The sequence below is a fragment of the Neofelis nebulosa genome, chromosome 16 (assembly GCF_028018385.1).
Source record: "Neofelis nebulosa isolate mNeoNeb1 chromosome 16, mNeoNeb1.pri, whole genome shotgun sequence".
Taxonomy (NCBI): domain Eukaryota; kingdom Metazoa; phylum Chordata; class Mammalia; order Carnivora; family Felidae; genus Neofelis; species Neofelis nebulosa.
The window spans coordinates 31,484,972-31,507,261 of record NC_080797.1 but is presented as its reverse complement, the minus strand read 5'-3'; the positions used below and the strand labels follow the sequence as shown (position 1 = coordinate 31,507,261).

At 41.0% G+C, this 22,290-nt stretch overlaps 1 protein-coding gene across 3 annotated transcripts in view; it reads left to right on the top strand.

The window, feature by feature from the left end:
* LOC131497274 (cytoplasmic phosphatidylinositol transfer protein 1-like) overlaps positions 1–22,290 on the top strand; it is a 138,289-nt gene that overhangs the window by 41,382 nt on the left and 74,617 nt on the right. Inside the window, exon 1 of one of the 3 annotated variants that reach the window (XM_058703459.1) lies at positions 21,738–21,851. The exons of the other annotated variants lie outside the window; for them this stretch is intronic. The gene's annotated coding sequence lies outside the window, so the exon portion shown is untranslated. Of the gene's footprint in view, positions 1–21,737; positions 21,852–22,290 lie in introns of those variants that run through there. 3 annotated transcript variants of the gene reach the window in all.

Sequence of the window (22,290 nt, the reverse complement as noted above, 5' to 3'; positions counted from 1 at the left end):
TCTTCCAGTGTCTTCAAGTAGAAGGTTAGGTTAGTGATTCGAGATGTTTCTTCTTTTTCACGAAATCTATTTACAGCTCTCGATTTCTCCTTACACCTGCTTTAGCTGCATCCCTGAAGCTTTGGTATGTTGTGTCTTAACTTTTATTCATCGAAAAGAAATTCCTAATTTCCTTTGTGGTTTCTTCTCTGAGTCATAGGCTGTTTAAGAGTGCGCCAGTTTTCTACATATTTGTGAATGTCTCCAATTTCTGACTTTATTCCATGTTGTCAGAGAACGTGCTTTGTATGAATTCAGTCCTTTCAAAATTATTGGAGTTTTGTTCTGTGGTCTAGCACATGGTCTATCCTGGAGACTGGTTCATGTGCGCTGTATTCTGCTGTGTTGGGTGGACCGGTCTATAGATATGTTAGGTCTGGTTGGCTTATAGTGTTGTTCACGCCTTCCGTTTCCATGTTGGTCTTCTGCCTAGCTGTTCTATCTGTTATTGAAATGGGGGGGTTGAGGTCTGTTTTTGCTTTATGTGTTTCAGGGCTCTGTTAGGGGCATACTATGTTTCTAGTTGTATCTTCGTGATAGATTGGCCCTTTCCCATCATGAAATGTCCTCTGTACCTTTGGTAACTTTTTTTGTTTTAAAATCTACTTTGTCGGATATTAGTATAGCTAATCCAACTTTCTTATGGTTATTGTTGGTATATTTTTTTCTGTCATTTTCAACCTATTTGTGACTTTGAAACTAAACTCTTCTATAGACAGCATATAGTTGGATCTTGTTTTTTTTGTTTGTTTGTTTTTGAGAGAGAGAGAGAGAGAGAGAGAGACTGCCTGCACGTGAGAGTGGAGAGTAGGGGAGGGACAGAGGGAGAGAGAATCTCAAGTAGTCTCCATGCTCTCGGCATGGTACCTGACACGGGGCCTGATCCCACAGCTATGAGATCGTGACTTGAGCCAAAATCAAGAGTTGGATGCTCAACTGATTGGGTCACCCAGGTACCCTGAATATATATATATATATATATATATATATATACTATACATGGATATATTATATATATGAATATATATTATATATATGAATATATATGAACAGATACATAATATATGAATATATGAATAGATATGAATAGATATATAATATATGAATAGATATGAGTAGATAGATATAATATATGAATATATATGAATTCATTATATATGAATATATATGAATCTATTCATATATGAATAGATATGAATCTATATTATATATAATAGTTATATATATGAATATATCTATATCTGTATAGATAGATAGGGGGAGGGACAGAGAGAGGGGGAGGGACAGAGAGAGGGGGAGACACAGATTCTGAAGCAGGCTCCAGGCTCTGAGCTATCAGCACAGAGCCCAATGCGGGGCTCAAACTCACAAACCGTGAGATCATGACCTGAGCCGAAGTTAGACGCTTAACTGACTGAGCCACCCAGGCGCCCCTATACTATTGCTTTTTAAATCAGTTGAGACAGAAAAGGAGAAGAAATACGCATTTATACTTTTTTTTTTAAATATTATCTCCCCCTATGGGGCACCTGAGTGGCTCAGTTGGTTAAGGGTCTGATTTCAGCTCAGGTCATGATTTCAACAGTTTGGAGATCAAACTCCTCATCAGGTTCTCTGCTGTCAGCACAGACCCTGCTTTGGATTCTCTGTTTCCCTCTGTCTCTGCCCCTCCCTGCTCATGCTCTCTGTCTCAAAAATAAAAAAAACATAATATATATATTTATAATATATATTAATAAAATATATTAATGAAATATAATATAATTTATATATACATATGTGATTTATACATACATACATAATATACGTATATTGTCTCCCACCTATTTTGTTTTTAAAATATGCCTGTGTGGCTCAGTTGACTGAGCGTCTAACTCTTGATTTCGACACAGGTCATGATCCCAGGGTTGTGGGATCAAGCCCCATCTTGGACTCTGCACTGAGCGTGGAGCCTGCTTAGGATCCACTCTCTTTTTCCTTCTGCCTCTCTCCTCTGCTCATGCATGCACGCTCTGTCTGTCTGTCTCTCTCAAATAAAAAATAAAATAAAATAAAACACAGAAACCCCACAAAACAGTGCACAATCACAACCACAAAGGGAATTCTCTTCAGCCCTTCTGTTTCTTCCCCAACTCTAGAATGTGAGTGCTGTCCTACGGGACCGTTCGCTTTTAAACATAGGCGTCACCAGGCCACCCTTGGTTGCTCACCTGTCTGGATGTTTGATTTCCCCCAAAAGAGACAACAATGGTTAGGTTTCAGCCGGTGCATCATACCCTGACTTCCAGGCACAAGACCAGAAGACAGAACTGTGCTGAATTATAGTAAAAACAGGCTTGTATTAACCATCACTAGGCTAGAGCTTGAAAGTCAAAGCAAAGGAGAGAATTTTAATTGCCTTGATCATTTTGGCAAGATGATGTTTTATTTCTCTCCTGTGACTGTAAATTCTGTTTTTTGTTGTGCTTTTGTTTAATCTTGTTCTAATTATAAAAGTGCTGCATGCTCATTGAGACTTATTTAGGAAATTCAGAAGAAAGTAGAAATTCCATAACCTGGAGATTACTATTCTTAATATTTTAGAGTCTTTTCTCTCTCTCTGAACGTGTATGTTTGTATGTGCTTACAGTATTTAAATGGCATCCGAATTTGGATTTAGGTTGCCTTAAGCCTACGAGTTATAAAATAGGCCTGTTCCCATCTGCTTGCCTTGTCTGTGAATACAGCTTTGTCTTTGTCACCTAAGATTTAGTATGTAGTGCTCCCATCATTATTTTCTATTTTTTAATTGCGTGTAACTATAGTTTCGATGTCTACTCTGACCAGAAAGCTTATTGAAAAGTTCTTTTAAATTTCCAAGTGTTGGGGTTTGATTTAGACTTAGATATTTTTTTAGTGGAGTATTTTGTGACGTTGAGTCCTGTGTAGTTTCTTCTTGGAATTTATTTGGGTTTTTATGGTGGTTTATGACATGACTAATTTTTGTAAGCGTTGCGTGAACACATAAAAATAAAATATGGCCGATATTATCATGAATTAAAGGCACTTCTTTTTGTTTGTTGTCTGCTAAATCTTTGATCATCCTTTTATTATGACCATTTCTGTCTCATTTTGTTTTAGTTCTGCCTCTTGTAAGCAAAAAGTCACTGGGCCTTATTTTATAATCCCACATGAAAGTTATTTCCTTTTAATACGGAAGTGTAACTTACATTTATCATTATAGCTAATGGTACGGTCTTGTTTCATCTCATTTTATCTGTATTTTTATATCTTTTCTTTTAACAACTGCTGTTTTCTGTATGTACTGTGTCTTCTCTAGCAGTTTGCAAATTCATGTCCTGTTTTTAATTCTGGTGGTTACTTTTATGTGAGCATTCCTCAACCTTTCCGTTTTTGGATTGTCAAGGTCAAGGTAATCAGTACTTAGAGCAGTACTTTTTTTTTTTTTTTTTTTTAATATTTTTATTTATGTTTTGAGAGACGGAAGGAGACAGAGTGCGAGTGGGGAAGGGGCAGAGAGAGAGGGAGACCCAGGATCTGAAGCAGGCTCCAGGCTCCGAGCTGTCAGCACAGAGCCCGACGCGGGCTCGAACCCATGAGCCGTGAGATCATGACCTGAGCTGAAGTCGGACGCTTAACCGACCGAGCCACCCAGGCGCCCTCAGAGCCGTATTTATTATCTCTCCTCCATGTCCCCTTTCATGAACTTGCATGTCACTTCCACCTAAAATAATATGTGGAACTCAGAACGCTCTTAATACGTTTTGCATTGTACATTACGTTTAAGTTTTTAGTTTTTTTACTTTTTTTTTTTTCTTTCTTAAATTTTTTATCTTTATTTTTTATTTTTGAGAGACAGAGTGCGAGCGATGGAGGGGCCAGAGAGGGAGAGGGAACACAGGATCTGAAGGAAGCTCCAGGCTCTGAGCTGTCAGCACAGAGCCCGATGCAGGGCTGGAACTCACGAGCCGCAAGTTCATGACCTGGGCCGAAGTCGGATGCTCAAACCGATTGAGCCACCCAGGTGCCCGTAGTTTTTTTTACTTTACTTTACTTTTTATTTTTTTTACATTTAAGTTTTTAAAATGTCACAATATTATATCATATTTGCAATGATTATTTAGACATCACTGTTTTGCCGGTTTCAATGTACATCGTTAGATCTTCCAGACCTTGAGCTCTTAATTTTTATAGTTATTAGACATCTAGAAGAGATCTTCAAGTTGGTTTTTTTGGGGGAACACCTGTCAGGGCTGTGTGTGAGCCCTTTCACGCAAATGGCGGCTAGGTCATATGTAAAATTTTGGAGTCATTCTCTTTTACTCCCAAAGTTCATGTGCTGAAGTTTTTTATTTTATTTTATTTTTTATTTTTTATTATTATTTATTTATTGATTTATTGATTTATTGATTTATTGATTTATTGATTTATTTATTTTGGCCTTCGGGCCAGCAACGTCCGCCTCTGCATCTTTACCTACATAGCCTTGGAGCTTGCTGTCATGGCTTTAGGCTGCGTCTTTTGTCCAGTGGTTGGTCCCCTGTAGTAAGTCCATCCTTAGACCCTTTCCTGCCCTCATGGACGTGGAGATCGTGACCTTCGATCTCAGTCCCATTCTTTTCTTTTCCACTCTCTCTCCTTCCTCCCTCAAATCATTATGCTTGGCTGATAAAACTGTGCATCGGGTGGATATTAATTAGTGATACGGAAAGTTCACTTTCTTGTGGGCAAGTACATAAATCATATTAAACTGGCTTTTACCAACTGAAAAAATTTCAATATATTTTAATGTGAAGAGAAAACACTGAAGGAAGGAGATTCAGGAAAAGGTGACATGGGCTTTTACACAAATGTTCAGATTAGATGACACTAAAAATCTGTAGAAGGTTTCTGAACATAACCGTCTCCTTATAGATTTAAGACATTCTTTGTTTTTTCCTTTTTCTTTAAGGTTTTATTTAAATTCTAGTTAGTTAACATACGGTGCAATATTAGCTTCAGAAGTAGAATTTTTTTTTTAAGTTTATTTATTTATTTTGAGTGAGAGAGAGCACAAGTGGGGGAGGAACAGAGAGAGAGAGAGAGAGAGAGAGAGAGAGAGAGAGAGAGAATCCCGAGCAGGCTCTGCACTGTCAGCACAGAGTCTGATGCTGGGCTCAAACTCACGAACCGTGAGATCATGACCCGAGCTGAAATCAAAGATGGACGCTTAACCACCTGAGCCACCCAGGCGCCCCAGGAGTAAAAGTGACTCATCACTTACTCGTACCGCACCCAGTGCTCATCACAACGAATGCCCACTTTAATACCCGTCACCCATTTAGCCCATCCCCAGCCCACCTCCCTCCACCAACCCTCAGTTGATTCTCTATAGCTCAGAGTGTCCATTCTTTGTTTCTTTCCAAATCACTGCCTTCATCGTGGATTTGTCTTTGCAGAAGATGGAATGATCCCCATAGGCTGGAGGAAGCAGTAGTTTCATTTGATTTCATTGGGCTTACAAATTCTGCAAATATGTGTTACCACACAAGCAGAAAACAGTTTTTTCCCCATTTAAAAAATTTTCTGTTAATTGAATGATAAAGTCAATTGAGAACAGGATCTAGCTATTGATAATGCTTTGTCCTGATCATAACCATTCAATTCAACAAACATCTTCTGAATACTTACCAGGTGAAATGTACTGGGGGAGGCAGAAATTTTTGAAATTCTCATTCAGTAATTGGGGACTGATTAAATTATGCCCACACAAGGGGAGCGAATGCAACCATTAATAAGTTTTGAAGACTAAGGATACGAAAAATGCTGATAATATATGTTAAAAAAAGCACTTTACAAAGTGATCTATTCAGTATAATTTCCAATTTATCTACAACGTTTTTGAAACCTAAAAAGAAGGGGCACCTGGGTGGCTCAGTCGGTTGAGCAGCCGGCTTCGGCTCAGGTCACGATCTTGCGGTCCGTGAGTTCGAGCCCCGCGTCGGGCTCTGTGCTGACAGCTCAGAGCCTGGAGCCTGTTTCGGGTTCTATGTCTCCCTCTCTCTGACCCTCCCCCGTTCATGCTCTGTCTCTCTCTGTCTCAAAAATAATTTAGCGTTAAAAAAAAAAAAAAAAAAGAATATGTACCTAAACGTTAATGTTATTTCTGGATGAGTAAAAAAACCTCAAACTTTTTCCATATTCTAATTTCTCTATGATGAAAAAAGTTCATTTTGTAACCAGATGATCGTATGATTTCGTTGTTTTGTTGTTTTTAAAGTTTTTATTTAAAAAAAATTTTTTTGGGGGGGCACCTGGGTGGCTCAGTCGGTTAAGCGTCCGACTTCAGCTCAGGTCATGATCTCGTGGTCCGTGAGTTCGAGCCCTGCATCGGGCTCTGTGCTGACAGCTCGGAGCCTGGAGCCTGTTTCCGATTCTGTGTCTCCCTCTCTCTCTGCCCCTCCCCCGTTCATGCTCTGTCCCTCTCTGTCCCAAAATAAATAAAAAACGTTGAAAAAAAAATTTTTTTAAAAATAAATAAATCAAAAAATAAAATTGCTTCATAGTCAATCCGTCAGTCTTTTTCTCTTTGGTTCCTAGATTTCATGTCTTGCTTTGAAACGCCTTCTACAAAAATATTCTCCTCTGCTCTTTTCATATAGTAAATTTAGAATCTGACTCTCTCTATATAAGAAGACAATTCCTCTCTAAGTTTCTCCACTTATTCCAGGTCTTTATTTATTTATTTATTTATTTTTCAGTGTTTATTTTATTTTGGAGAGAGAGCGAGAGAGAGAGAACATGAGCAGGGGAGGGGCAGAAAGAGAGAGGGAGAGAGAGAATCTCAAGCAGGCCCCACGCTGTTAGCACTAAGCCTGACTCGGGGCTTGATCCCATGAACCGTGAGATCATGACCTGAGCCAAACTCCAGAGCTGGATGCTTAACCGACTGAGCCACTTAGGCAACGCCCTCCCGCCCGCCCCCGCCCTGGTCTTTATTTTTAATGTTTTTCGATAAAATTTTATTTCTCTCTTCATATAGGCCTTGTACATTTTTGTCGTCGTTGTTAGATGGAGTCCTAGGCATTGTATGGTTTGGGTTGCTACTGTGAATGGGATCTTTTCCAGAAAAGTCTGAGCATTTGATTATTTTCCCAGCTTCGCTCAGCAAACCAGTGAGGACTATATATATTTTGCTGGTGTCTTGCCTTTGTCTTGTGAACTTAAATGGGATGGTGGCGCTGGAACAATCTCACTTTCTCTCTTTGCTTTGGTGGGCGGTACATGGCGCATGGTTGGGTTAGTGATGGCGGCAGTGGTGGGGGAATACCGCCCGCAGAACCTTAGCTTTGCGTGCCCAGTGACACGACTCGGCCGTGGCTCTCCTTGACTCTGTTTAACAGCACATGCTTCCAGCAGGAAACAGGGTTGCTCAGAAAAGATAACGTTGCGAACTTAATAAGGAATGTCTGGCAGTTTTATCTCTAAATATGAATCCTCTGTTGTTGTCTTTTTTTTTCCAGTTACTTCTATTTCCTTCTCTTTCACCATAATCACTGGCTCTCTATAGAGTTGCCAGATAAAATATAGAATGCCCAGTTAAATTTGAGTTTCAGATAAAGAATGAACAATTTTTTTTTAGTATAAGTGCCCCAATGGGACATACTTATACTAAAAAAAAATATATATTATTCATTGTTGATCTGAAATTCAGAGTTAACTGGGTGTCCTATATTTTTATTTGTTGAATCTGGCAACTCTGGCTTATCTAATACCAGAGACAAGATCTGTCCCCTCAAGGAACTTACCTTTCAGTGATGGAGAAAGACTTGGGGAACTCTCTCTCTTGTCCTTAGTGCTGTCAGAGGGATTTTCTGACAAGATGGCAAGCTCTCTTTATAAAGGTGAGCCTTCTCATACGTGGTCTGCCCCTGTCGGTACTGGCTAATTTCCCCACTAATAGCCACGTCCCCCCTTCAGACCAGTGTATCCTCCCGGCTTTCGTCTCTGCTTGTTTTTAAACTGCGGTAAAACACACACACACACACACACACACACACACACACACACACACACACACACAAAACTACATAGCATAAATTTACCCTCTCAACAGAGTTGCCCTGTTTTCTTATGTATCAATTACAGTTTTTCTGGAAACTACTTCCCTTTCATTTTTACAGGAACAAAAAATAACATGGTTTCATTCTCTAGTGCGATTACCAAGCTCTTGGTTCCGTGACATCCCCTTACTTCTTAGAGCCACTGTCATCTTGCCCCATCCCACCAGGCCCTGCCCCCTGCCTTTCTCTGCCATGGCTCAGCATTTTCTTGGATTGCTGTCTTTCTCTATTTTGTTCTCTTCCCTTATTTTGAAGCCTCTTGAACGCGTATTGCTCAGGGAACGTACACACAAGAAAAAGTATGAGAGAGTTAACCGTTCTGAATTCTAGCATGCCTGAGAATATCTTTTTCTTAAATGTTTATTTATTTTGAGAGAGAGGGAGGGAGAGAACATGGGCAGGGGAGGGGCAGAGAGAGAGAGAGAGAGAGAGAAGGAAAGAGAGAATCCCAAGCAGGCTCCATGCTGTCAGCACAGAGCCTGACACGGGGCTTGATCCTACAAACCTTGAACTCATGATCTAAGCCGAAACCAAGAGTCCGATGCTTAGCTGACGGAGCCACCCAGGTGCCCCCTGCCTGAAAATAACTCAATTTTTGTCTGCTGCTTTGCCCGTGCCTCAGTTGCCTCATCTGTATGACGAGAGTGATCATAATTGTACCTACCTCTTAGAGTTATTAGTGAGGATTGGATGTGTTAGCGTGTGAAAAGCTGTTAGACGATCTTTGGTACATAATAAATTTGTCCAGTAAATATTAGCTGTTAATGTTGTAATTGAAGTGCATTTAGATGCACCGTGGCATTCAGCACTCTGAAAACATTGTATGGGCTAACAGTAAAGCAGTCAGATGAAAGTTCGTGTGATTAAGTAAACAGTCCTATTTCCACAGTTGCCCCATAGGCTTATGAATTATTTCTTAGTGTTTTTCTTCCCTTCTTTCATAAAGTCGCAATCAGTGTTTTAGGATTTACTTGTACTTTTTTATTTTTTATTTTTTTTTAGGTCACTAGGCTCTTCTCAGCTCTCTGGGTTTTTAGTAAAGCACAGTCATTTCCAGGAAATGGATCTAAATTGTCATGCAAATTCAGCTTAGCCGTATGAAAGCAGTTTTGGAGAGGAAAACTTAGGCTATTAAAGATTTAAGGAATAGGTTGGCTCAAGTACAAAAGCCGAAAAACATAAAATCCTCGGTGTGGTCAATCTACAGTGGCTGCTTGGACCGCTGTGGTGGAGAGGATTCCAGGTGATGTCTGCCATGAGATAGTAGTTGCATCTGTCGTTCCTGGCTTCACCTTAATCCTTTCTCATGAAGAAAGATACAAGGCGTTAGTAAGAGGCTCTGAGAGGGAGAGGGGGTCTAGGCTTTGGTGCTCAGGGAAGGTATCCGGGGAAGCTTGAGTGAGCCTGCGAGGCTGATGTCAACCAGCCAAAGGGAAGGAGGTTGAGAGAACCCAAGCACAAAGGCTCCTCGGAGGAAGGGAGTAGTTCAGTGTATCCGAGGCACGAAACTTCAAAGGATGGGAGGGTACGTCCCTGAGCTGGAGGAGTAGGTGCCCAGCAGGTCAGGGCATCCCTCGTGGGCCGTGCTGAAGACTAGAGCTTTATTCCAAGAGGGATTGCCTTTTTTTTTTTTTTTTTTTAATAAGAGGTTTATTTTTTTTTAAATAATTTTTTAATGTTTATTTATTTTTGAGAGACAGAGAGACAGCACGAGCGGAGGAGGGACACAGAGAGAGAGAGAGAGAGAGAGAGAGAGGGAAACACAGAATCCGAAGCAGGCTCCAGGCTCTGAGCTGTCAGCACAGAGCCCGACGTGGGGCTTAAGCCCGTAGACTGCGAGATCACGACCTGAGCTGAAATTGGACGCTCAACGGACTGAGCCACCCAGGCGCCCCGAAGGGATTGTCTTGGGTAATGACAAAAACAGATCTTCAGTGAAATGGGAACCGAGGGACCAGAACGGATTCAGGCAAACGTCTTTAGGAGCTCTTATAGGGTCCAGTGGAATGTGGTTGTATCTTAGCCCAGGGTGACAGCTGTGGGGTGGACAGAAGTCAGTGGAGGGGAGAGGGAGAGGGAGAAATCAGTCTACAGGATGTGTCGGGGGGCAAGGCAGGAGGCATCAAGAATGCTGACTCCTAGACTTCCACCTGGAGACCTGGGTGAAGGGTGGTAGGAACTGGGAGAAATCCAACCACTTATTGAACCCCTCCCTCTCACATACGAATGTGCTACAGCTTAGCAAAGGTCAGGGACTCTGGTTCACAGAGCTGCCGGTGGAATCCTGGTGGCTGTGGCTCTGTCTTAAAGGGAAAAAGCAGGTCACGTTGCCCAGTCACCCGTCTCACACTCTGGGTAACTGCTCTGCAACCCTGGCATTCTCTCCAACCTTCCAGGAATCTGAGGAACATTCTTCCCTAAAGGAGTAAGACCACTTGACCACTCTGTTATTGAATAGAAGTTGTTTTCATTTTCTTTTGTATCTGCCTTGAAGTCTGGAGCAAGTGAAAACCTGACAACACTGTATCAGCGCAACACAGAAAAGCACCTCAGATCTTCCCATTTTCTCAGGTGGGCGCAAAACGGGTTTTTATCTAAAGCAGCTGAAAAGGCGCAGAGACAGTAATTGCTTTGCTATTCCAGGAACAGGTGGCCAAATGAGCAAAACTATCGAAGAGCACATTTTCAACCTGCTCAAAAGCTATAAGGAAATAGCCAAGATCTTTCTAGAACCCATTCCTCCCTGGGGCAAAAAGAAGACCTGGAAAATATATTTTAAACAAGCACACTCACGATGTTTGCAATTGGAATCATCTCTCTTTTTCCCTTGGTCAGTCTAACTAAAGGTGTGTCAACTTTGTTGTGTGACCAAAGCACCAGCTTTTGGTTTTGTTGATGGTTCCTGTTGTTTTTCTATTCTCCATTTCATTCATTTCGACTCTGATCTTTATTATTTCCTTCTTGCAGCTTGCTTTAGGTGTAGTTTGCTCTTCTTCCAGTGTCTTCAAGTAGAAGGTTAGGTTAGTGATTCGAGATCTTTCTTCTTTTTCACGAAATCTATTTACAGCTCTCGATTTCTCCTTACACCTGCTTTAGCTGCATCCCTGAAGCTTTGGTATGTTGTGTCTTAACTTTTATTCATCGAAAAGAAATTCCTAATTTCCTTTGTGGTTTCTTCTCTGAGTCATAGGCTGTTTAAGAGTGCGCCAGTTTTCTACATATTTGTGAATGTCTCCAATTTCTGACTTTATTCCATGTTGTCAGAGAACGTGCTTTGTATGAATTCAGTCCTTTCAAAATTATTGGAGTTTTGTTCTGTGGTCTAGCACATGGTCTATCCTGGAGACTGGTTCATGTGCGCTGTATTCTGCTGTGTTGGGTGGACCGGTCTATAGATATGTTAGGTCTGGTTGGCTTATAGTGTTGTTCACGCCTTCCGTTTCCATGTTGGTCTTCTGCCTAGCTGTTCTATCTGTTATTGAAATGGGGGGGTTGAGGTCTGTTTTTGCTTTATGTGTTTCAGGGCTCTGTTAGGGGCATACTATGTTTCTAGTTGTATCTTCGTGATAGATTGGCCCTTTCCCATCATGAAATGTCCTCTGTACCTTTGGTAACTTTTTTTGTTTTAAAATCTACTTTGTCGGATATTAGTATAGCTAATCCAACTTTCTTATGGTTATTGTTGGTATATTTTTTTCTGTCATTTTCAACCTATTTGTGACTTTGAAACTAAACTCTTCTATAGACAGCATATAGTTGGATCTTGTTTTTTTTGTTTGTTTGTTTTTGAGAGAGAGAGAGAGAGAGAGAGAGACTGCCTGCACGTGAGAGTGGAGAGTAGGGGAGGGACAGAGGGAGAGAGAATCTCAAGTAGTCTCCATGCTCTCGGCATGGTACCTGACACGGGGCCTGATCCCACAGCTATGAGATCGTGACTTGAGCCAAAATCAAGAGTTGGATGCTCAACTGATTGGGTCACCCAGGTACCCTGAATATATATATATATATATATATATATATATATACTATACATGGATATATTATATATATGAATATATATTATATATATGAATATATATGAACAGATACATAATATATGAATATATGAATAGATATGAATAGATATATAATATATGAATAGATATGAGTAGATAGATATAATATATGAATATATATGAATTCATTATATATGAATATATATGAATCTATTCATATATGAATAGATATGAATCTATATTATATATAATAGTTATATATATGAATATATCTATATCTGTATAGATAGATAGGGGGAGGGACAGAGAGAGGGGGAGGGACAGAGAGAGGGGGAGACACAGATTCTGAAGCAGGCTCCAGGCTCTGAGCTATCAGCACAGAGCCCAATGCGGGGCTCAAACTCACAAACCGTGAGATCATGACCTGAGCCGAAGTTAGACGCTTAACTGACTGAGCCACCCAGGCGCCCCTATACTATTGCTTTTTAAATCAGTTGAGACAGAAAAGGAGAAGAAATACGCATTTATACTTTTTTTTTTAAATATTATCTCCCCCTATGGGGCACCTGAGTGGCTCAGTTGGTTAAGGGTCTGATTTCAGCTCAGGTCATGATTTCAACAGTTTGGAGATCAAACTCCTCATCAGGTTCTCTGCTGTCAGCACAGACCCTGCTTTGGATTCTCTGTTTCCCTCTGTCTCTGCCCCTCCCTGCTCATGCTCTCTGTCTCAAAAATAAAAAAAACATAATATATATATTTATAATATATATTAATAAAATATATTAATGAAATATAATATAATTTATATATACATATGTGATTTATACATACATACATAATATACGTATATTGTCTCCCACCTATTTTGTTTTTAAAATATGCCTGTGTGGCTCAGTTGACTGAGCGTCTAACTCTTGATTTCGACACAGGTCATGATCCCAGGGTTGTGGGATCAAGCCCCATCTTGGACTCTGCACTGAGCGTGGAGCCTGCTTAGGATCCACTCTCTTTTTCCTTCTGCCTCTCTCCTCTGCTCATGCATGCACGCTCTGTCTGTCTGTCTCTCTCAAATAAAAAATAAAATAAAATAAAACACAGAAACCCCACAAAACAGTGCACAATCACAACCACAAAGGGAATTCTCTTCAGCCCTTCTGTTTCTTCCCCAACTCTAGAATGTGAGTGCTGTCCTACGGGACCGTTCGCTTTTAAACATAGGCGTCACCAGGCCACCCTTGGTTGCTCACCTGTCTGGATGTTTGATTTCCCCCAAAAGAGACAACAATGGTTAGGTTTCAGCCGGTGCATCATACCCTGACTTCCAGGCACAAGACCAGAAGACAGAACTGTGCTGAATTATAGTAAAAACAGGCTTGTATTAACCATCACTAGGCTAGAGCTTGAAAGTCAAAGCAAAGGAGAGAATTTTAATTGCCTTGATCATTTTGGCAAGATGATGTTTTATTTCTCTCCTGTGACTGTAAATTCTGTTTTTTGTTGTGCTTTTGTTTAATCTTGTTCTAATTATAAAAGTGCTGCATGCTCATTGAGACTTATTTAGGAAATTCAGAAGAAAGTAGAAATTCCATAACCTGGAGATTACTATTCTTAATATTTTAGAGTCTTTTCTCTCTCTCTGAACGTGTATGTTTGTATGTGCTTACAGTATTTAAATGGCATCCGAATTTGGATTTAGGTTGCCTTAAGCCTACGAGTTATAAAATAGGCCTGTTCCCATCTGCTTGCCTTGTCTGTGAATACAGCTTTGTCTTTGTCACCTAAGATTTAGTATGTAGTGCTCCCATCATTATTTTCTATTTTTTAATTGCGTGTAACTATAGTTTCGATGTCTACTCTGACCAGAAAGCTTATTGAAAAGTTCTTTTAAATTTCCAAGTGTTGGGGTTTGATTTAGACTTAGATATTTTTTTAGTGGAGTATTTTGTGACGTTGAGTCCTGTGTAGTTTCTTCTTGGAATTTATTTGGGTTTTTATGGTGGTTTATGACATGACTAATTTTTGTAAGCGTTGCGTGAACACATAAAAATAAAATATGGCCGATATTATCATGAATTAAAGGCACTTCTTTTTGTTTGTTGTCTGCTAAATCTTTGATCATCCTTTTATTATGACCATTTCTGTCTCATTTTGTTTTAGTTCTGCCTCTTGTAAGCAAAAAGTCACTGGGCCTTATTTTATAATCCCACATGAAAGTTATTTCCTTTTAATACGGAAGTGTAACTTACATTTATCATTATAGCTAATGGTACGGTCTTGTTTCATCTCATTTTATCTGTATTTTTATATCTTTTCTTTTAACAACTGCTGTTTTCTGTATGTACTGTGTCTTCTCTAGCAGTTTGCAAATTCATGTCCTGTTTTTAATTCTGGTGGTTACTTTTATGTGAGCATTCCTCAACCTTTCCGTTTTTGGATTGTCAAGGTCAAGGTAATCAGTACTTAGAGCAGTACTTTTTTTTTTTTTTTTTTTTAATATTTTTATTTATGTTTTGAGAGACGGAAGGAGACAGAGTGCGAGTGGGGAAGGGGCAGAGAGAGAGGGAGACCCAGGATCTGAAGCAGGCTCCAGGCTCCGAGCTGTCAGCACAGAGCCCGACGCGGGCTCGAACCCATGAGCCGTGAGATCATGACCTGAGCTGAAGTCGGACGCTTAACCGACCGAGCCACCCAGGCGCCCTCAGAGCCGTATTTATTATCTCTCCTCCATGTCCCCTTTCATGAACTTGCATGTCACTTCCACCTAAAATAATATGTGGAACTCAGAACGCTCTTAATACGTTTTGCATTGTACATTACGTTTAAGTTTTTAGTTTTTTTACTTTTTTTTTTTTCTTTCTTAAATTTTTTATCTTTATTTTTTATTTTTGAGAGACAGAGTGCGAGCGATGGAGGGGCCAGAGAGGGAGAGGGAACACAGGATCTGAAGGAAGCTCCAGGCTCTGAGCTGTCAGCACAGAGCCCGATGCAGGGCTGGAACTCACGAGCCGCAAGTTCATGACCTGGGCCGAAGTCGGATGCTCAAACCGATTGAGCCACCCAGGTGCCCGTAGTTTTTTTTACTTTACTTTACTTTTTATTTTTTTTACATTTAAGTTTTTAAAATGTCACAATATTATATCATATTTGCAATGATTATTTAGACATCACTGTTTTGCCGGTTTCAATGTACATCGTTAGATCTTCCAGACCTTGAGCTCTTAATTTTTATAGTTATTAGACATCTAGAAGAGATCTTCAAGTTGGTTTTTTTGGGGGAACACCTGTCAGGGCTGTGTGTGAGCCCTTTCACGCAAATGGCGGCTAGGTCATATGTAAAATTTTGGAGTCATTCTCTTTTACTCCCAAAGTTCATGTGCTGAAGTTTTTTATTTTATTTTATTTTTTATTTTTTATTATTATTTATTTATTGATTTATTGATTTATTGATTTATTGATTTATTGATTTATTGATTTTGGCCTTCGGGCCAGCAACGTCCGCCTCTGCATCTTTACCTACATAGCCTTGGAGCTTGCTGTCATGGCTTTAGGCTGCGTCTTTTGTCCAGTGGTTGGTCCCCTGTAGTAAGTCCATCCTTAGACCCTTTCCTGCCCTCATGGACGTGGAGATCGTGACCTTCGATCTCAGTCCCATTCTTTTCTTTTCCACTCTCTCTCCTTCCTCCCTCAAATCATTATGCTTGGCTGATAAAACTGTGCATCGGGTGGATATTAATTAGTGATACGGAAAGTTCACTTTCTTGTGGGCAAGTACATAAATCATATTAAACTGGCTTTTACCAACTGAAAAAATTTCAATATATTTTAATGTGAAGAGAAAACACTGAAGGAAGGAGATTCAGGAAAAGGTGACATGGGCTTTTACACAAATGTTCAGATTAGATGACACTAAAAATCTGTAGAAGGTTTCTGAACATAACCGTCTCCTTATAGATTTAAGACATTCTTTGTTTTTTCCTTTTTCTTTAAGGTTTTATTTAAATTCTAGTTAGTTAACATACGGTGCAATATTAGCTTCAGAAGTAGAATTTTTTTTTTAAGTTTATTTATTTATTTTGAGTGAGAGAGAGCACAAGTGGGGGAGGAACAGAGAGAGAGAGAGAGAGAGAGAGAGAGAGAGAGAGAGAGAGAGAATCCCGAGCAGGCTCTGCACTGTCAGCACAGAGTCTGATGCTGGGCTCAAACTCACGAACCGTGAGATCATGACCCGAGCTGAAATCAAAGATGGACGCTTAACCACCTGAGCCACCCAGGCGCCCCAGGAGTAAAAGTGACTCATCACTTACTCGTACCGCACCCAGTGCTCATCACAACGAATGCCCACTTTAATACCCGTCACCCATTTAGCCCATCCCCAGCCCACCTCCCTCCACCAACCCTCAGTTGATTCTCTATAGCTCAGAGTGTCCATTCTTTGTTTCTTTCCAAATCACTGCCTTCATCGTGGATTTGTCTTTGCAGAAGATGGAATGATCCCCATAGGCTGGAGGAAGCAGTAGTTTCATTTGATTTCATTGGGCTTACAAATTCTGCAAATATGTTACCACACAAGCAGAAAACAGTTTTTTCCCCATTTAAAAAATTTTCTGTTAATTGAATGATAAAGTCAATTGAGAACAGGATCTAGCTATTGATAATGCTTTGTCCTGATCATAACCATTCAATTCAACAAACATCTTCTGAATACTTACCAGGTGAAATGTACTGGGGGAGGCAGAAATTTTTGAAATTCTCATTCAGTAATTGGGGACTGATTAAATTATGCCCACACAAGGGGAGCGAATGCAACCATTAATAAGTTTTGAAGACTAAGGATACGAAAAATGCTGATAATATATGTTAAAAAAAGCACTTTACAAAGTGATCTATTCAGTATAATTTCCAATTTATCTACAACGTTTTTGAAACCTAAAAAGAAGGGGCACCTGGGTGGCTCAGTCGGTTGAGCAGCCGGCTTCGGCTCAGGTCACGATCTTGCGGTCCGTGAGTTCGAGCCCCGCGTCGGGCTCTGTGCTGACAGCTCAGAGCCTGGAGCCTGTTTCGGGTTCTATGTCTCCCTCTCTCTGACCCTCCCCCGTTCATGCTCTGTCTCTCTCTGTCTCAAAAATAATTTAGCGTTAAAAAAAAAAAAAAAAAAGAATATGTACCTAAACGTTAATGTTATTTCTGGATGAGTAAAAAAACCTCAAACTTTTTCCATATTCTAATTTCTCTATGATGAAAAAAGTTCATTTTGTAACCAGATGATCGTATGATTTCGTTGTTTTGTTGTTTTTAAAGTTTTTATTTAAAAAAAATTTTTTTGGGGGGGCACCTGGGTGGCTCAGTCGGTTAAGCGTCCGACTTCAGCTCAGGTCATGATCTCGTGGTCCGTGAGTTCGAGCCCTGCATCGGGCTCTGTGCTGACAGCTCGGAGCCTGGAGCCTGTTTCCGATTCTGTGTCTCCCTCTCTCTCTGCCCCTCCCCCGTTCATGCTCTGTCCCTCTCTGTCCCAAAATAAATAAAAAACGTTGAAAAAAAAATTTTTTTAAAAATAAATAAATCAAAAAATAAAATTGCTTCATAGTCAATCCGTCAGTCTTTTTCTCTTTGGTTCCTAGATTTCATGTCTTGCTTTGAAACGCCTTCTACAAAAATATTCTCCTCTGCTCTTTTCATATAGTAAATTTAGAATCTGACTCTCTCTATATAAGAAGACAATTCCTCTCTAAGTTTCTCCACTTATTCCAGGTCTTTATTTATTTATTTATTTATTTATTTTTCAGTGTTTATTTTATTTTGGAGAGAGAGCGAGAGAGAGAGAACATGAGCAGGGGAGGGGCAGAAAGAGAGAGGGAGAGAGAGAATCTCAAGCAGGCCCCACGCTGTTAGCACTAAGCCTGACTCGGGGCTTGATCCCATGAACCGTGAGATCATGACCTGAGCCAAACTCCAGAGCTGGATGCTTAACCGACTGAGCCACTTAGGCAACGCCCTCCCGCCCGCCCCCGCCCTGGTCTTTATTTTTAATGTTTTTCGATAAAATTTTATTTCTCTCTTCATATAGGCCTTGTACATTTTTGTCGTCGTTGTTAGATGGAGTCCTAGGCATTGTATGGTTTGGGTTGCTACTGTGAATGGGATCTTTTCCAGAAAAGTCTGAGCATTTGATTATTTTCCCAGCTTCGCTCAGCAAACCAGTGAGGACTATATATATTTTGCTGGTGTCTTGCCTTTGTCTTGTGAACTTAAATGGGATGGTGGCGCTGGAACAATCTCACTTTCTCTCTTTGCTTTGGTGGGCGGTACATGGCGCATGGTTGGGTTAGTGATGGCGGCAGTGGTGGGGGAATACCGCCCGCAGAACCTTAGCTTTGCGTGCCCAGTGACACGACTCGGCCGTGGCTCTCCTTGACTCTGTTTAACAGCACATGCTTCCAGCAGGAAACAGGGTTGCTCAGAAAAGATAACGTTGCGAACTTAATAAGGAATGTCTGGCAGTTTTATCTCTAAATATGAATCCTCTGTTGTTGTCTTTTTTTTTCCAGTTACTTCTATTTCCTTCTCTTTCACCATAATCACTGGCTCTCTATAGAGTTGCCAGATAAAATATAGAATGCCCAGTTAAATTTGAGTTTCAGATAAAGAATGAACAATTTTTTTTTAGTATAAGTGCCCCAATGGGACATACTTATACTAAAAAAAAATATATATTATTCATTGTTGATCTGAAATTCAGAGTTAACTGGGTGTCCTATATTTTTATTTGTTGAATCTGGCAACTCTGGCTTATCTAATACCAGAGACAAGATCTGTCCCCTCAAGGAACTTACCTTTCAGTGATGGAGAAAGACTTGGGGAACTCTCTCTCTTGTCCTTAGTGCTGTCAGAGGGATTTTCTGACAAGATGGCAAGCTCTCTTTATAAAGGTGAGCCTTCTCATACGTGGTCTGCCCCTGTCGGTACTGGCTAATTTCCCCACTAATAGCCACGTCCCCCCTTCAGACCAGTGTATCCTCCCGGCTTTCGTCTCTGCTTGTTTTTAAACTGCGGTAAAACACACACACACACACACACACACACACACACACACACACACACACACAAAACTACATAGCATAAATTTACCCTCTCAACAGAGTTGCCCTGTTTTCTTATGTATCAATTACAGTTTTTCTGGAAACTACTTCCCTTTCATTTTTACAGGAACAAAAAATAACATGGTTTCATTCTCTAGTGCGATTACCAAGCTCTTGGTTCCGTGACATCCCCTTACTTCTTAGAGCCACTGTCATCTTGCCCCATCCCACCAGGCCCTGCCCCCTGCCTTTCTCTGCCATGGCTCAGCATTTTCTTGGATTGCTGTCTTTCTCTATTTTGTTCTCTTCCCTTATTTTGAAGCCTCTTGAACGCGTATTGCTCAGGGAACGTACACACAAGAAAAAGCATGAGAGAGTTAACCGTTCTGAATTCTAGCATGCCTGAGAATATCTTTTTCTTAAATGTTTATTTATTTTGAGAGAGAGGGAGGGAGAGAACATGGGCAGGGGAGGGGCAGAGAGAGAGAGAGAGAGAGAGAAGGAAAGAGAGAATCCCAAGCAGGCTCCATGCTGTCAGCACAGAGCCTGACACGGGGCTTGATCCTACAAACCTTGAACTCATGATCTAAGCCGAAACCAAGAGTCCGATGCTTAGCTGACGGAGCCACCCAGGTGCCCCCTGCCTGAAAATAACTCAATTTTTGTCTGCTGCTTTGCCCGTGCCTCAGTTGCCTCATCTGTATGACGAGAGTGATCATAATTGTACCTACCTCTTAGAGTTATTAGTGAGGATTGGATGTGTTAGCGTGTGAAAAGCTGTTAGACGATCTTTGGTACATAATAAATTTGTCCAGTAAATATTAGCTGTTAATGTTGTAATTGAAGTGCATTTAGATGCACCGTGGCATTCAGCACTCTGAAAACATTGTATGGGCTAACAGTAAAGCAGTCAGATGAAAGTTCGTGTGATTAAGTAAACAGTCCTATTTCCACAGTTGCCCCATAGGCTTATGAATTATTTCTTAGTGTTTTTCTTCCCTTCTTTCATAAAGTCGCAATCAGTGTTTTAGGATTTACTTGTACTTTTTTATTTTTTATTTTTTTTTAGGTCACTAGGCTCTTCTCAGCTCTCTGGGTTTTTAGTAAAGCACAGTCATTTCCAGGAAATGGATCTAAATTGTCATGCAAATTCAGCTTAGCCGTATGAAAGCAGTTTTGGAGAGGAAAACTTAGGCTATTAAAGATTTAAGGAATAGGTTGGCTCAAGTACAAAAGCCGAAAAACATAAAATCCTCGGTGTGGTCAATCTACAGTGGCTGCTTGGACCGCTGTGGTGGAGAGGATTCCAGGTGATGTCTGCCATGAGATAGTAGTTGCATCTGTCGTTCCTGGCTTCACCTTAATCCTTTCTCATGAAGAAAGATACAAGGCGTTAGTAAGAGGCTCTGAGAGGGAGAGGGGGTCTAGGCTTTGGTGCTCAGGGAAGGTATCCGGGGAAGCTTGAGTGAGCCTGCGAGGCTGATGTCAACCAGCCAAAGGGAAGGAGGTTGAGAGAACCCAAGCACAAAGGCTCCTCGGAGGAAGGGAGTAGTTCAGTGTATCCGAGGCACGAAACTTCAAAGGATGGGAGGGTACGTCCCTGAGCTGGAGGAGTAGGTGCCCAGCAGGTCAGGGCATCCCTCGTGGGCCGTGCTGAAGACTAGAGCTTTATTCCAAGAGGGATTGCCTTTTTTTTTTTTTTTTTTTTAATAAGAGGTTTATTTTTTTTTAAATAATTTTTTAATGTTTATTTATTTTTGAGAGACAGAGAGACAGCACGAGCGGAGGAGGGACACAGAGAGAGAGAGAGAGAGAGAGAGAGAGGGAAACACAGAATCCGAAGCAGGCTCCAGGCTCTGAGCTGTCAGCACAGAGCCCGACGTGGGGCTTAAGCCCGTAGACTGCGAGATCACGACCTGAGCTGAAATTGGACGCTCAACGGACTGAGCCACCCAGGCGCCCCGAAGGGATTGTCTTGGGTAATGACAAAAACAGATCTTCAGTGAAATGGGAACCGAGGGACCAGAACGGATTCAGGCACACGTCTTTAGGAGCTCTTATAGGGTCCAGTGGAATGTGGTTGTATCTTAGCCCAGGGTGACAGCTGTGGGGTGGACAGAAGTCAGTGGAGGGGAGAGGGAGAGGGAGAAATCAGTCTACAGGATGTGTCGGGGGGCAAGGCAGGAGGCATCAAGAATGCTGACTCCTAGACTTCCACCTGGAGACCTGGGTGAAGGGTGGTAGGAACTGGGAGAAATCCAACCACTTATTGAACCCCTCCCTCTCACATACGAATGTGCTACAGCTTAGCAAAGGTCAGGGACTCTGGTTCACAGAGCTGCCGGTGGAATCCTGGTGGCTGTGGCTCTGTCTTAAAGGGAAAAAGCAGGTCACGTTGCCCAGTCACCCGTCTCACACTCTGGGTAACTGCTCTGCAACCCTGGCATTCTCTCCAACCTTCCAGGAATCTGAGGAACATTCTTCCCTAAAGGAGTAAGACCACTTGACCACTCTGTTATTGAATAGAAGTTGTTTTCATTTTCTTTTGTATCTGCCTTGAAGTCTGGAGCAAGTGAAAACCTGACAACACTGTATCAACGCAACACAGAAAAGCACCTCAGATCTTCCCATTTTCTCAGGTGGGCGCAAAACGGGTTTTTATCTAAAGCAGCTGAAAAGGCGCAGAGACAGTAATTGCTTTGCTATTCCAGGAACAGGTGGCCAAATGAGCAAAACTATCGAAGAGCACATTTTCAACCTGCTCAAAAGCTATAAGGAAATAGCCAAGATCTTTCTAGAACCCATTCCTCCCTGGGGCAAAAAGAAGACCTGGAAAATATATTTTAAACAAGCACACTCACGATGTTTGCAATTGGAATCATCTCTCTTTTTCCCTTGGTCAGTCTAACTAAAGGTGTGTCAACTTTGTTGTGTGACCAAAGCACCAGCTTTTGGTTTTGTTGATGGTTCCTGTTGTTTTTCTATTCTCCATTTCATTCATTTCGACTCTGATCTTTATTATTTCCTTCTTGCAGCTTGCTTTAGGTGTAGTTTGCTCTTCTTCCAGTGTCTTCAAGT